Here is a 17,517-nt window from a genome sequence, read left to right as displayed (position 1 = left end):
TAAGCAACAAAAGGAAAATGCACAACTTGGACTTCATGAGAATTAAAACCTTTTGTGCAACAAAGGATACTATCAACAAAGTAAAAGGGCAACCCATGGAGTGGGAGAAAATATTCGCAAATCACATATCTGGTAGGGGATTAATATCCAGAATATATAAAGAACTCCTAAGACTCAACAACAATAAAACAAACAATCCCATTTTTAAATGGGCAAAGGACTTAATAGACATTTCTTCAAAGAAGACATAAACATGGCCACTAATTGCATGAGGCCAGGTGTGGTGGCTCATGCCTGTAATGCTATCATTGTGGGAAGCCAAGGTGGGCAGATCACTTAAGGCCAGGAGTTCGAGACCAGCGTGGGCAATAGTGAGACCCCCCCATCTCTACTAAAAATTTTTTAAATTTTTTAAATAAATGCATGAAAAGATGCTTGACATGACAGATCATTATGGAAATGCAAATCAAAACCACAATGAGATACTACCTCACACCAATTAGGATATCCAAAATACAGAGAAAGACAGAGCATAACAAATATTAGTGAGAACATGGGGAAGTTGGAAGGCTTGTGCATTGCTGGTGGGAATATATAAGTGGTGCAGCTGCTGGGAAGAATAGTATGGTGGCTCCTCAAAAACTTAAACACAGAATTACCTTATGGCCCAAAAATTTCATATCTGGGTATGTAGTCAAAATAATTGAAAGCAAGGTTTCGAAGAGATATTTGTATACCTACGTTCATAGCAGCATTATCACAATAGCTAAAAGATGAAAACAACTCAAGTGCCCATTGACAGATGAGTGGATAAACAAAGCATGGTGTGTACACACAATGGAATGTTATTCAGCCATAAAAAGGAATGAAGGTGCAATACATCCTACAATGTGGATAAACCTCAGAAGTATTATGCTAAATGGAATAAGTCAGATATAAAATGATAAATAATGTATGATTACACTTACATGATGTACCTAGAATAGGCAAATTCAGAGACACAGAAAGTAGAATAGTGGTTACCAGTGGCTGGAGGGAGGAAATGCGGGCACTTACTGGTTAATGATTACAAAGTTTCTATTTGGAGTGATGAAAGAGTTTTGGAAATGAATAGCAGTAACCACAACACTGTGAATGTAATTAATGCCACGGAATTGTCCACTTAAAAATGGTTAAAATGACAAATTTTATGTTATGCATATTTTACCCAATTTTTAAATTAATAATATACTACACCAAAAGCCACTGAATTATATACTTTGAGTGAATTGTATAATATATGAACTATATCTCAATAAAACTTTAAAAAGAGAAAAAAATATTAGTGGTAGCCACCACCTGGCATGAGGAACTGGGGAAGGCTTGTGCCCTTGGCCTTTGGTGCTGGGACAGTTAGTATTTTGTGGTTGTTAGCATCTGCCTGTAAGTCACAAGACAGACCAGAAACTTCAAAATTCCAATTCTTTTGTGCCAGATTAAAAAAAAAAAAAAACACACACACACAAAAACGGGTAGTTTCCATCTTTCCTGGCCATAGCCCCATTTACAAGAACTTAGCTGAGCACCAGGCTAGAGACTCATTTGCACAGCAATGACCTAGGGACCCAGGGACTGCCCTGGACCTGCCTGGAGCTGCAAAGCCCCCACATGGGACATACTAGGGAAGGTTGTGGCTGGTCTCAAGTTCTCTACCCTGCTCCTCACCAGCTCTATTTTATGTTAGATCTCATAAAAATGGTTAGCATTATAATTCAAAGTACACATGCATTGATTCTTTAAAGAGGAAGAATACCTCATTTCTTTATATGCACATTCTCTTCTGGACATTAGTAGCACTGCATATGCACAGACGTCAAATCAGGTGAGAAATTCAGACTGGAGAGAATAGTCTAGGATCCATTCTGGGCTCTTCATCAGGAGAGTTGCTGGAAGGAAGCAGAAATTGGGGATTACTCTGAAGGCCTGATGCAGTGCTGGACAAGACAGGCTGGCCCAGACCTCACCAACTAGAGTCTGACATGACGAGTTGTCATTACCACGTGCAGGACTCTTGTCCACAGTGGGCCCTGGAGCTACCAGGAGCAATAAGAACCATTAACTGGACTGGTTCTCCATGCCAGACACAGCTGCCTCGGGCCATGCCTGAGAACACTGAGCCTTCGTGAGACTGAGAATCCCTAAGCGACACAGAGTGGAAGCAGCAAAGCCAAGTGCCAAGACGAAGCCACCTCCTTGCCTAAGCCCCACATCCTGATTCCTCAGCGATGGCCACTGGGCTCAAACACCTCCAAATAAAGTGAGGAGGAGGCAGCACAGAGAGCCCAGGGTACGGAGCACCTGGGTCAGAGCTAAAACTCAGCACCATCTGCTGACATTCTTCTTAACTGCATACAAGTCATGCGACAATTCACAGGGCCCACTGACTGGCACTATGGTCATCAGAACACTAATTCAATCCACTGCATCACCTTACTCTGAGTAGCAAGATTACACATCCAGAACCTTGCCAGGCACTTTGTGGTTGCCCCACTTAAAAGGCAGGGGGCATTTCCCTGTCCCTAGCCTCTGGGTTTGGTCAATAGGACAGAAAAGGGCAGAAGTAACAGTGCTCCAACCCCAAGCAAAGCCCTGCAGGCTTTGCTTGCTTCCACTTGCCTTGCCATGCTTCTCCCAGGACCACGTGCACACTCCCAGGCCCGCCTGCTGGAGCACTGGAGACAGAGGGAGCAGAGCCCCCGGCCTCCATCAGCAACTCCAAGCCAGCTGGCCCGGCGGCTGGGCCTCAGCACCCTTGGTTACACCGCAAGAATTGGTAGGCTCGATGGTCATTTCTTCGCGCAAGGTGAGCAGTGTGGGCATCACGCTCTCGTTCTGCTGAAGAGGCTGGGGTGCAGGGGTGCCCGAGATCATTTCAGTTGTATGTGATGATGCTGTGAGTTAAACACAGGTTGTCTGGCTCCCAGGCAGGGCATTCTGCTCTCTTCTTGCCATCCTTCCTGGAACAGAGCCAAAGCTCCTGAAAATACCTTTAACTGGATAGTTGTTTTCCACTGAAGCTTTCTGCTTCTGTTTCTGTTTCTTGGGCTCGGTGCATCAAGTTTCCTGGTTTCCATTAAAATCCAACACCATGATGAGAAAAGAGAAAAGCTCTGGAAATGGCACAGGGCCTTTCTTTAAGGGATGTGGTCGTCACCTCCGTGCATGAGACCGGTGTGTGACCAGACTCTCTGTTGGCAGCCTTCATGGGAATGTACTAACTTGTGGTCTCCAGCTTCCCAGCCAAGCCTTGTTCACAAAGTGTGTGGGAAATTAAAGCTACCTTTTTTCAAGTTTTAACAGCAGCCGTAAACTCATTCCAAGTCTCATGGTTAAGAGGTATAGGACATCTTGTTTTTCAGCCTGCTTCAGCTTAGGGGCACAGTCCTTGGTCACTTGTATTCATACATGATAGGATCTAACTTCTATATTACTAACATAAATAAATAGCATCATCTACCTTCGCTCCTGGAAACTGAGGAATTTTTAGGAGTCCAGTTCACAGGCATAAATCAGGTCTTGAAACATGGACCAGTGCTCCCTACAGACAGTTACCAGCCTACTAAATTTCTAAGACACTGAGTGTAGCAAATAAAGTTAGCTGACAGACATTTCTCCTTTTTCGGGCCAGCAAACCTCACCGGTGTTCACAGAGCCACAGCCTAACTCCAAGGGGATGAAGGTGCATCATAAATTGGGCCAAGCCAGTCTCAGAAGTCTAATTCCTTTTGAAGTGACATGTTCATATGTGGACATACAATCCAGTATTGGCCAATGAGACATTAAGAGAAATCTTCTGTGGACATTGAGGAAGACATTTTTCCTCTATCATAAAAAGAAAGGAGAAGCCAAGATGCATTTCTCTGTGTCTCTCACTCCCTCCCTTCTCACCCCCTCTCTTCTCGGGCAGTTGATTTGCTGATTGCCTGTGATCTTGTCTCTGAACATTATAGTTGGGGGAGATAGTGTGGGAAAACAGAACCTGGAGCTGAAGCAGCCATCTTGTGAACATGAGGCAGCAAGCCCAAAGACAGAAGGCCAACAGACCCAGAATGGCAGACAGAAAAGATGGACAGAGCCTGGGCCCTGGATGACAGCAATGAGCCACTGAATCAGCCCTGGCACCAGCTCCCTCTCTACTTGTAATGTGAAATAATTCTGTGACTTTTTAAGTAACTTTTAAGTTTGGATGCTCAATTCCTTGCAATTGAAAGCAACAAACACACAGATGCAGCAACTTGTTTTATGAGGCCATCATAACGTTGCTTCCCAAAACTGAAAAGGACACTTTGAGAATGGAAAATTAGACATCATTCTTTCTCATGAGCATAAATGCAAATATCTTAAAGAAAATATTAGCAAATCAAATTCAGCAGTATATGTGAATGGTAATAGAACATTCAAGTTGGGCTTATTCCAGAAATGCAAGGTTGACCTATCATTTGTATTCCACCACATTAACATAATAAAGGAGAAAACCTATGGCCATTTCAATAAGTACAGACAAGTATTTGATAAAACACCCACACATAGGTGGGAACAGGAGGGGCTACAATGGGACTGATCTGGATGATGGTCATATAAGTGTGTTCACTGTAAAAATTCCTGAAGTTGTAACTAACGAACTGGACATTTTTCCATATGCATGTTACAGTCCATTTGAAAAGCTTATCTAAGAATGATGGCTCAAATTTTCTCATAACAATTAAAATTAAACTGAATTAAAAGTTAAAATCTTTTCACATAAAAAGCACCAGGCCCAGATGGCTTTACAGGCAATTTCCAGTCAGGTGACATATTGGGCAAAAGTTCTCTGCAATTGCACAACTTCTCCAGAGCATGTAAGCACTTGAGTTATAAGGATGGTAAAACACTGATACCAAACCTAAATGACTTCTAATGCAAGATCACTCAAAAACATAAATTTGAAATCCTACACAAATTTTAGGAATTTGAATGTAGTACTTAAAAACTGATGACATGGCAAAGTAGGGTTTATCTCAAAAATGCAACGTTGGTTTAAAATTGTTGAATGTAGTTTATCACATAATGGATAAAACAAAAAGTCAAGATTATCAATAGATGTAAAAAAGGGGGGGATTTGATAAAATTCAATAGCTCATGAATTAAAAACTCTTAGCAAACATTCTGGGAAGACAGCAGAAAAGGAAGCACCAGAAATCTGTCTCTCCACCAAGATGACAATTGCACTGGCAGAATCTCTCTGAAGTAGCTATTTTGGAACTCTAGAGTCTATTGAAGACTGTAACTTCAAGGAAAAGTTTAGGACATTCAATTGCCATTAACTACAGTCAATTCTAACTCTTAGTTACCCTTCATACCAGCTACCCAGCTCCAGTCCCCAGCCCTGGGGCAGGCAGCTGTGCACACGTTCCTGAAACACAACTAGTGGATTCCAGAGTGGACAAAAAGATCCTGTCCTCCATATATCTGAGATTGGTGCTCTGATTGCTGCTTCTGATCACAGAGATGCAGACAGAGGTAGTGGCCATTGTGGCACTCCCAGGCCCTCACCACATTGTTGTATGCCCCTCTCCTTCGGCCAAAGTGGCATCCAGGGCATTTAAAGGGCTGGTGCCATTCCCACCCTACCCTTTGTTTTATTTTTCTTCCCCACTTGGGAGCTAGGCATTGAAGACTAAGCCGCTCAAAAGCAACCATGTATAAGAGGGGAAACAGACAGTCCTGTACATACCTAAGGAAAGGCAGAGACTCAGAAAAGACCTGAGAAGAACTTGAGTTGACACTTTAGGTTGATCCTTGGCACAGAGATGCCTTATAACAATCAAAAAAGAATAACAAAAAAAAAAACAGCAAGCCCTAGGGAAGGGAAAATATCTGATTTTATTTTAATATTTAATATTTAAATAATATTATTTATAATAATACAACTTTGAGTTATATTATTAGACTCAAAGTTCCAGTTTTCAACAAAAAATTACAAGGCATACAAATAAATAAGAAGTTATGGCCCATTCAAAAGAAAAATTTTGACAGCAGAAACTGTCCCTGCAAAACACCTGATGGCAGATGTACTGAATAAATATTTTAAAACAATGGTCTTAAAGATGCTCAAAGAACTACAGGAATATTTGGAGGAAGTTAAGAAAGCAATTTATGAACAAATGGAAATATCAACTAAGAGACAGAAAAACTAAAACAAAACTCTAGAGCCGAAGAGTACAATAACTGAAATAAAATTCAGTAGAGGGATTCAAAAGCAAATTTGAGTAAGAAAAAGAAATAATCAGCAAACTTGAAGATAGGAGAATGGAAATTGTCAAGTCTGAGGAACAGAAAGAAAAAAGATTGAGAAAAAGTAAAGAGAACCAAAAGGACCTGCACCAAGAAGACCAACATACGTGGAAATCCCAGAAGGAGAAGAGAGCAAAAGAGGCAGAGAGAATGTTTAAAGAAATAATAATCAAAAAAACTTCCCAAAATTGATGAAATACATGAATATAGACATCCAAGAAGCTCAATGAATTTCAAGTATGATTAATTCAAAGAAACCCACACTGACACACTTTACAATTAAATTGGCAAAAGCCAAAGACAAAAAGAGAGTTTGAAAGCAACAAAAGAGATTGCAGTTTGGTACACACAAAGGATCCTCAATAACATTATTAGCAGATAGCTCATCACAAACTTTGGAAGCCAGAAAACAGTGGGCTGATAAGTTCGAAGTGTTAAAAGAAAATAGCCTGTAAACCAATAATCCTATACCCAGGAAAACTGTCCTATAAAAGTGAGGGAGAAAATTAAGACATTCTCAGATAAACAAACGCTAAGGAAGTTTGTTACCTCTAGGCACTCCCTGCAAGAAATGCTAAAGGGAGTCTTGCATGTTGAAATGGAAGAACACTAGACAGTAATTTGAAAGCATATGAAGAAATTAAAATTTTAGTAAAGGAAAATACACAGGAAATTATAAAAGCTAGTATTTTTGAAACAATAGTGTGTAACTTCACTTTTCTTACATGATATAAGAGACTATCACATTGAAAAAAAGACTAAAAGTATTATTGTAACTTTAGTTTATAATTCCACATTTGTTTTCCACTTAAGAGACTAATACATTAAAAAATTATTAGTTTACGTTTTGGACATGCAATGTATAAAGATGTAATTTTGTGACATCAACAACTGAAGGGATGAGGGCAGAGCTCTTAAAGGAAGATAATTTTTGTATGTTGTTAACGTTAAGCTGTTATAAATTTAAATTAGAATATTATAACTTTAGGATGTTACACGTAATCCCTATAGTAACCTCAAAAGACATAGCTAAAGAATATACACAAGTGGAAATGAGAAGGGAATTTAACTGTTTTACTACAACAAAAATATTGACTAAACATGACAGAAGACACTAATGGAGGAAATGAGGGACACAAAAGCAATAAGGCACACAGAAAGTAAATAGCCAAATTGCAGAAGTAAGTCTTTGCTTTAGTCCATTTGTGCTGCTATAACAGAATACCACAGAGTAGATAATTTACAAATATAAACTTATTTTCTCAAAGTTCTGGAGGCTGGGAAGTCAAAGTCCAAAGCACCTTCTTTTTTGTATCATCAGCAGAAGGGCAAGAGACACAAGGGCATCAAAGTCAACTGTTTAAAAGGGCATTAATCCTACCCACAATAAGGAGCCTTCATGACTTAATCACCTCGCAGAGGCCCCACTCCTTAGCACTGTTGCTATGGCAATTAAATTTTAACATGAGTTTTGCTGGGGACTAATATTCAAACCATAGCACCCGTGTTGTTACTAATTAAGTGTAAAATGGCTTAAGCTTTTCAACCAAAAGACAGAGATTCGCAGAATAGATTTTTAAAATAATGATGCAAATGCATGCTGTCTATGAGAAACTTACTTTAGATCTAAAGAGGTTGAAAGTGAAAGAATGAAAAAGGATATTCCATGGAAATAATGACCAAAAGAGACCAATCATGGCTCTATGCTAATATGAGGCAAAATAGACTTTAAACTTCAAAAGATTGCAAGAGACATAAAAGATATTCTATATTAATAAAAGCTTCAATTCACAAGAAGATATAGCACTCATAAACATTTATACATCTAACAACAGACCATCAAAATAAATAAAGCAAAAATTGATAGAATTGAAAGTAAAAATAGGCAGTTCTATAATAAAATTTGAAGACATCAATATCCTACTCTCAATAATAGACAAAATAACTAGACAGAAGATAAGTAAGAAAACAGAGGACTTGAACAACACCAACTAGATCTAACAAACATGTAAAGGACAGTCTACCCAGCAACAACAGAATACATACTCTTCTCAAGTGCACTTGAGAAGTTTCCAGGATAGGCCATATGTTAGGCCACAAATTAAATTTCAATAGGTTTCAAAAGATATATATCACATAAAGTATCTTCTCCAACCATGACAGGATATAATTAGAAACCAATAACAAGGAAAACTGAAAAATTTGCAAAGCTTTAGAAATTAAACAACACACTCTTAACCAGTGGATCAAAGAAGAATTCAAAAAGAAAATTAGAAAATACTTAGAGACAAATGAAAATAAAACACAACATACCAAAACTTATGGGAGGCAGTGAAAGCAGTTCTAAGGGAGAAATGTATAGCTATCAATGCTTACATTAAAAAAAAAAAAAAAAAAAAGATCTCTCAAATCAACAACCTAGCTTTATATCTTAGGAACAAACTAAACCCAAAACTAACAGAAGGAGGAAATGGTAAAGCCTAGAGACAAGTGAAATCGACAATATAAAAATAAGAGAAAATTAACGTAACCAAAATTTGTTTTTTCAAACATTTAGCCAGATAGACTAAGAAAAAAGAGAGAAGACTCGAGTTACTAAAATCAGAAATGAAAGTGGGGACATCACCATCAATTCTACAGCAATGAAAAGGATTGTAAGACAGTACTATGAGCAACTATACTTCAACAAATTAGATAACTTAGACGAAAGGGAAAATGTCTATAAATACAAAATCTACCAAGACTAAACCACAAAAAAATAGAAAATCTGAATAGATCTGTAACTAGTAAGGAAATTGAATCACTACTCAAAAATCTCCTGGCATAGAAAAGCCCTGCAGCTGATTGGTTTCACTACTGAATTCTACAAAATATTTACAGAAGAACTAATACCACTCCTTCTCAAACTTTTCAAAAAAGATTAAAAAGGAGGAGACACTGTCTAACTCATTCTATGAAGCTAGTATACCCCTTACTAAAGTCCGGTAAAAACATAATGAACAAAACATCCTTTCATGATAAAAGCACTACAAAAGTAGTAATAGAAGGAAACTACCTCAAGATAATAAAAGCCATATATTAACACCCTACAGCAAACATCATTCTCAATGGTGAAAGACTGAGAGCTTTTCCTCTAAGATTGGGAACAAAGCAAGGATCCCTGCCATCAAAACTTCTATATAACACTGTACTAGAAGTCTTGCCAGAACAATTAAGCATGAAAAAAAATGAAAGGAATCTAAATTGGAAAGAAAGAAGTAAAATTGTCTCTGTTCATAGATAATATTATCTCATAGGTAGAAAACCCTGAGGGTTTCACCAAAAAAAAACTGCTAGAACTAAGAAACAAATTCAGTGAATTAGCAGCAAAGTCCACACACAAAAGTCAATATTTGCATTTCTATACACTAACAAGGAAAAAATCCGTAAAGGAATTTAAGATAATGACTCCATTTGCAATACTTAGGAATTAACCTAACCAAGGAAATAAAAGTTTTGTACAAAAAAACTATAAAATATTTCTGAAAAAAAATCAAATAAGGCAAAAACAAATGGATGGCACTCATGATTATAGATTGGGAGACCTAATATTGCTGAAATGTCAATATTATGCAAAGAAAATCTATATATTTAATGCAGTCCCTATCAAAATTTCAAAACCCATTCTGAAATTTATACTGAATGTCGAGAAACCCTAAATTGTCAAGAAAATTCTGAAAAAGATGAATGAAATTGGAGAATTCACACTTTGAGTTCAAAACTCACCACAGAGCTACAGTAATCAAAACAGTGTGATATTGTCATAAAGACAGACATCTAGACCAACGAAATAGACTAAACAGTCCACAAATAAACCCTCAGAATAATGTCCAAATAATTCTCAACAAAGGTGCTGAGACCATTCAGTAGGAAAAGATGATCTTTTCAACAAACGAGCTGAGCAAACTGCATTTCCACATGCAAAAGGATGAAGTTAAACCCTTACCTAATACCATATACAAACATTAACTCAACATGGATCAAAGATCTAAATGTAAAAGGTGAAACTATGAAACTCTTACAAGAAAAATAGGGAGAAATCTTCATGAAAGTGTACTTGGCAATGTTTTCTTAGATATGACACCAAAGGCACAGGCAACAAAAGAAAAAAAATAGACAAATTGGACTTTATTTTGTAAAAATTTTAAAATTTTGTGCATTAAAAGACACTATCAACAAAGTAAGAAGGCAATCCATAGAATTGGATAAATTGTTTGCAAATTATATCTCTCTGATAAGAGATTGTTATCTGGATTGTTATCCAGAATATAGAGAATTCCTAAAACTCAGTGACAAAAAGCAAACAACCCAATTTAAAAATGGGCAAAGAACTGTAATAAACATTTACCTAAAGAAGATGTAAAAATGACCAATAAGCAGAGGGAAAGATGTTCAATATCACTAACTATTAGGGAAATGCAAATCAAAACTCTAATGAGACACCACCTCACATCTATTAGGATGGCTACTATCAAAAGAAAACAGAAAATAACATGTGTTGGTGAGGTCGTGGAGCAATTGAAACCCTTGTACACTGTTGATGGGAATGTAAAATGGTGCAGACACTGTGGAAAACAATATGGTGGTTTCTCAAAAAATTGAGCATAGAATTACCACATGATGCAGCAATTTTACTTCAGGTCATGTAAGCAAAAGAAAGCAGAGTCTCAAAAAGATATTTGTACGATTCACAATATCTAAAACATAGAAGAAATCCAAGTGTCCATCAATGGATGAAAGAATAAGTGAAATTTGGTGCATACAGAAAATGAAATTTGGTGCATACAGAAAATGAAATTTGGTGCATACAAAGAATTTATATGGAATCTCACCTCTGAAAAGGAAAGCAATTCTGACACACACTACAACATACACAAACCTTGAGGAGCCTATACTAAATGAAATAAGCCAACCCCAAAAAGACAAATACCATAGGATTCCCTTATATGAGGCACTTATAGTAGTCCAAATCATAGAGACAGTAAGCTGGAATGGTGTTGCCAGGGGCTGGGGAGAGGGTAGAATGAGGAGTTAGTGTTTAATGGGCATAGAGCTTCTGTTTTGCAAAATGAAAGAGTTCTGGAGATGGATGGTGGTGATGGTTGCACAATGATATGAATGTACCTATTACCACTGAACTCTACACTTGAAAATGGTTAAGGCAAGTCATGGTGGCTCACAACTGTAATGCCAGCATTTTGAGAGGCCAAGGCAGGTAGATCACTTGCAGCCAGGATTTCAAGACCAGCCTGGCCAACATGGTGAAACCCTGTCTCTATTAAAAATATAAAAATTAGCCTGGCGTGGTGGCAGGCACCTGTAATCCCAGTTACTCGAGTGGCTGAGGCACAAGAATCACTTGATGCAGAGGTTGCAGTGAGCTGAGACCTCCCCACTGCACTCCAGCTCGGGAGACAGAGGAAGACTCTGTCTCAAAAAAAAAAAAAAAAAAAAAGGATGATTAAGATGGAAATCTTATGTTTCTTATGTTATGTGTGTTTTATCACAATAACAAAATGGAAAAATATCTTTGATAAAAACATTTGTTAAGTCTTAGCAAATTTGGAATACAAAGACATTTGCCCAACCTAACAAGTTAAGCAAAAAGACTCATACACAATGCACAAATGTTGAAAAGCAGTCCCCTTTAACATCAGGACATAACAAGGACATCTATGTTCACAACTTCTATTCAACATTCACTGGAGGTGCTTAGCCAGCAAAAGCAGACAAGTAAAATTCTTTTTTAAGCATGTAAGAATTGGAAAGGAGGAAACAAATGTGTCATTTACAATTGATTTGACTGTCTACATAGAAAACCCAAGGAAAAAGAAGTGACAGGAAAATTATTAGAATTCAAATTTAGCAAGAGCCCTAGATAATGAGATCATATTCAAAACTCAACTGTATTTCTATAGACCAGAAAAACATAGAAAATTTGAAAACTAACAGTTTACAATGCTTTACCATTTAATTAAATCAATTTTAAAGGTGCATAAAATAAGTCTAACAAAAGATACATGAGACTTTGTGAGGGGGAAATGCATAAGACTGATTGAGAGACATTTTAAAAGATCTAAATATTTTAAAATACATTTTATTGTGTATATTTGAGATTTACAACATGATGTTTTAGGATATGTACGGATAGGAAGATGGTTACATGAAAAGCTATGGATAGGAAGACTTGATATCACAATGTTAGTCCTTCACAATCATCAGTGGATTTAATGTAATCCCATCAAAATCTCCATAAGATTTTTGGAAATTGACATATTGGTTCTAAAATGCACGTGGAGGGTCAAAAGCCTTAGCAAAGCCCACACCCACTTGAGGAAGGAAAGTCCAGGGGAAGACTTGCCCTACTTGAGACTTGCCCTGCAACTCAATTTGAAGCCAAATAATTCACATAGGGATAAAGAGTGGGCAAGAACAGAACAGAACACAGAGTCCAGAAACAGACCCCAAGTGCAGGCAGCCCAGGGCAAGGCAAAGGCAGAGCTTCAGACCAGAGGAAAGGGACATGGGTGAGTGTCATGGAAGAGAGTGAAAATGGGTCTCCACCTCTGCCATACACACAACCAATTCCAGCTGGATGCAGACTAAATGTGCATGTAGCACCATGAAGACTTTAGGAGCTAACACAAGAAAATATCGTCAGGACTCTGTAGAAGAGAATGGTTCATTCAATAAGACATGAGATTCCATACTTGTACATTTGCTGTTGTTACTTAAAACTGTTCGACAGATGCCAATCTACAGAGATTGGAAAGATAAGTTGCACACTAGGAGATTTGCAAGATATATTTTTTAAAAGAGATTTTGAAGCCACAATATATATGCAGATCTCCTTAAAAATATAAAAATTACAAAAATCTAATAGGAAGACACATAGATTTGCATTTCACTGAAGACAAACCCCAAATGGTCAGTAAACAGATGAAAAGGTGCTTTACTTCATTTCTAGTCAGAGAATTCAAAATATAACCATAAAGAATTACAATTTCACAGCAACCAGACTAGGGAAGAAATGAAAACTTTAAATATGAAAATTTAAGACTGGGACAGAATGTGGAGCTAGGGGAACTCTTGCTCACAGGAAAAGTAACTGGTACACCCAACAAGAAAACCGTTTGCCCTCAGCTAGAAAGGCTGCAAGAGCTCATTTCCTGCAACCAGAAATTCTGTTTCCCAGCAATGCCCTAGAGAACCTTCTAAAAAGTGCATTGCCTGTGGCCACATATACATGCAATAATAATAATAAAACATGGATAGAAAAGCTGAATACCTGCTTCCAAGTAGTTGTGCCCACCTGGGAAGGAAGAAGGGGACAGTAGTTAGGGATGTGCAGAAATGGCTTTCAACTGTGCCCATAATGTTTGTTTCCTTAAAAAATAAGTTAATCTGAAGCAAAGAGGATAAATCATGAACACTGGTTGAATCTGAGTGACCGGTGTACAGTGATAGGACCGTGACGTTTTTCTGTGTCTTTGAAATATTTCATAATTTTAAAGTCAGTACCAGTTTTAAAGAACAAGAACCTCAGTTAGGTTTGTAGTCCTGGTGGAATGGCTGGTCTCTCTTCTGTGGAGCCAGAATCTGCCCTGAAAGTTATGAACAGGGAGGAAAAATATCCCAAAAAGAAGGTGCTGGGTTAGGACCTAGGCAAAGGAGGAGTCTGGAACTTTACAATGGTTTAGCAGGAGGGAGGCCACTGCAGTGTTTGAGAGTCTAAGGGTGCACTTGTGAAATCTGCCTGCAGTGTTAAGGGGAGTCAGGTGCACTCTTCACCCGATTACATATGATCAGTGTGGAAGTAGACAGGGCTGACCGTGCCAGGAAACCCAGAGTGGGTGAATCTCCTGGGACTCCAGGACTCCTTTCTTTGAAGACACTGGGCTTGGTGCACAGCTGGACTCTGAAACTCATGTTTCTGGGGAGAATTCCTGCTGCCCCTTTCTATACTGAAGTCCCCCTTTCATGGCCCCAGCAGTGGCTCTGCAATCCTTGTCTACAGGTGGCAACAGCAAGGCTCAGAAGGGTTCTGAACGCTGCCAGTGTCGCCGCAGCGTCACCCATTAGAAAATGAGGGGTCCTGGATTCAAATCCAGACATGGCTGGCTCCAAAGCCCATTGACCTTTCTCCCTAAGCCTCTTTCTCCTCACGGACAGCAGGAAGCAGAGGATGAGGCTCGGGTCCTCAGGAGAGACTGGGATCCTCAGTGGAGCCTGGGGGAGCTGGCCTAGGCCCGAGGACCCTTAGGGGGCAGGGTCCTGGAGGCTTCCCCACCCGTTTCCCTCCCCTGGGCCTGAGTCCCCTCCTCTCCATGGGGAGCTACGGGACACAGGGGTGCCAGGGGTCGCCCCACCCTAGCTGGGCTGAAAACATCCCCAGGAAACCATGGGAGAGAAGGCAGGCCCACCCCGCAGGCCCCCCAGCATGAGGATGGCTGCCCAGTCGGGGGCAGATCATCACAGCAGGAAGCCCTCTTCCTGCCAGACCTCAGGGCTATCTCCCTGGCTGTATGCTGAAGCCATTCTGGGTTCTCCAGATTTTTTTAAAGATAAAGCCAACTGCTCTATTCCGTTTTGTGGTGCTCTTCATCTTATCTGTGTGGAGTAATTTTGGCAGCTTAATCATATTTTCTGGGAAAATGTATTTTGACAGAGAAAAAACGTCTCCAGCCCTGTGAGTGAAGCCGGCCTGCAGGGCCTCCCCTCCTATGACCTCCTCCCCCAGGAAGCCTAGGGGGCCTCCCCTGCATCCCCCCTGCAGGCAGGTTCTGAGCCTGTCAGGTGGGCTTGCTGGATGGACCCATTCAACTCATAGAAGCCCCACCTCCAGCCTCTATAGGGAGGTGGAGACGGAGGCCCTTGCCAGCCACACCCTCTGAGCTGCCTGCCATTCCCCAGGATCCCGAGATGCCTGGCACCCACCATTCTCTTCCCAGCATCCCTGGAGCTTCCAGGCAGCCAGTCCTTGGGATAGGGTGAGAGGCAAGGCACCGGGAAGGGCCCACACACAGCTGCAGCAGCAGCAGCAGCAGCAACCGCACAGCCTTCAGGGAATGCCTCCTGGGGTTCAGAAGCCAGAGGGCTCCTGTACTCTGTGATCCGGCTTCCTTCTGAAGGGCCCCGAGTTTCTCAAGACTCAAGGACCCGGACAGGCACCCCTCCCGGCCTTCGCGATTGTGGCAGCCACAGCTTCCCCTGTGGAGGTGGTCTTCACAGGGGTAGATGAGCCTGAGAGGTTCACAGAATCTGCTTCCAGGAGTGCAAGGGTCAGCAGGACCCCAGATGCCGCCCTTCTGCTGTCCTCTCACAACAGGAACATCGTGGCTTGAAATGTGGCCCTGGGTGTAAACCACTCCAGCAGGCCCGGGGTATAGACTGATCTCAGCCGCCCACCCTTGCTGCACGGATACCCCCAGCCCCGCAGAGGCCCTGCAACAGACAGAAACATCCTAACAATTCCAAATGTCTCACGTCTCTGGGAGTGCCCAAAACAAACACCCATTCCCTGCATGCCTTTGGCCAACCCTAATGGCTACAGGTGCCCGGTCCAGCCATGTCAATGAGGACACACTGGGGTCGCCTCCTCTCCTTGAAGAAACACCTTTCTTTCCGATAGCCAGGGCCCCCGCTGTCTCCGGCCACAGGAGCTGTCTCCTGCCCTCTTGGACAGGTGCAGGTTCTCTTTTCCACCCTCACTGGGCTCTCACCCGCCGGCAGGCTGTGCTGAGAGGTTCATTGAACCAACAAGGGCTAATCTCTGGGATGCCTCCCACTCCCTGGGGCCTGAGCAGCATCTGTGTGAGGAGCCGGGCTGGCTGGTGGAGAGCAGGGGACCCCAAGAGAGGGGGTAAGCAGGGTCTTAAGCGTGGGCTTGAGCGAGCTGCAGGCCTGGCAGGGGTTTAGAGGGGAGGGCAGTGGCCTCAACCTGTGCCAAACTCTGGCCCGTTCATGGGAGTCTCACGAGGTCTGGGTAGGTGATAGGGCTCCCTTGGGGTCCTGACTCAGTTAGGACTTGGCACATGTGGGGAGCAAAACACCTCAAGCAGTCATTTGGCCACAATGCCACATTTTATGACCAAATGGCATGAGAAGCAGAGTCCCCCAGACTCAGGCATCCCGGGGTGGAGGTCCTCGTCTGGGGCCACCTGACGAGTGCTCGGGGTGAGGTCCAGATTGGAGGACCCTGGCCAGGGCCCTGCCCCCATGTGGGGTGATGGACATCCAAGGTGGGGCTGGAAATGGGGGGGTGACCTGTAGGAAGGAGAGGAGGTGGAGGTGGGTGAGAAATGGGGGAGGACCCAGCGAGGCACAGGAACTGGATGGCACATTATAGCATGGAAAATCACGGCGTTTCCTCCACTGTGTGGCAGCATCCCTACATCCAAAGACTTCGTGTGGGTTCCACTGCTGGTGAAAGCCAAGTAAACTCTCAGACTGACCTTCCAGTAGATAAAAAACTCTGGGCAGAATACAATACAATACAGTTACATGGATGATTTCCACCCCCGTGAAGCAAACTGCAGGATGAAAAAATGCTGAGAATGGTCCATTTTTCCCACCCTCTGTTCCTTACTAAATGCAGAGTCCAGTGGTGTCCAGATACATGGGGCCCTGTTCCTGTCCTCTGCCCACATCCCAAATCCACCCAGGCTCTAGAGCTGCCTCAGGGATGGGGCAGTCAGAGTGGACGTGACCAAGAAGAGGCAACTCAGCCCAGCCCCTATCAACAACTGGAGAAAGTGTGGCACGGTAGAGACAGACCCAGGCTCTAGACCCAGATGTCTGGGATTCAGATCCTGCCCTGCGGCTCCTCGCTGCTGACCTTGGGCAGTTATGTGACCATTTTGTGCCATGGTGTCCTCAGCCATGAAATTGAGAGAACGACAGTTTATCATTACATTATGCCTCATAGGATAGAAGTGGCATGAGAACTGATAGGAGCTTAGGAAGCTCAGGAGGAGTCCTGCACACATTAATGCTCAATAAATGCTGCTTGTCATGACCTCATTTGGGATCTGTAAAGACACAAAATCCAAGCAGGTATGTGTTCTCATAGCTGAGAGGGGAGGGACTTGTGTGGAAGTCGATCATACAAATCGGGTCATTTTTGTCACACCCAACTTAAACAGAGCTGAGGCCAGGGGAGAAAAC

General features: G+C 41.5%; 1 long non-coding RNA gene across 4 annotated transcripts in view; it reads right to left on the bottom strand.

Moving 5' to 3' along the window:
* The window catches only part of LOC115892686, a 102,610-nt gene that overhangs the window by 58,340 nt on the left and 26,753 nt on the right, over window positions 1-17,517 (bottom strand). For all 4 annotated transcript variants that reach the window (XR_004052575.1, XR_004052573.1, XR_004052574.1 and 1 more), the window contains exon 2: window positions 1,793-1,925. This is a non-coding gene — a long non-coding RNA (uncharacterized LOC115892686). The remainder of the gene's footprint in view (window positions 1-1,792; window positions 1,926-17,517) is intronic.

The sequence above is a fragment of the Rhinopithecus roxellana genome, chromosome 13, assembly GCF_007565055.1.
Source record: "Rhinopithecus roxellana isolate Shanxi Qingling chromosome 13, ASM756505v1, whole genome shotgun sequence".
Lineage (NCBI taxonomy): Eukaryota > Metazoa > Chordata > Mammalia > Primates > Cercopithecidae > Rhinopithecus > Rhinopithecus roxellana.
This window is presented reverse-complemented; position numbering and strand designations above follow the sequence as displayed.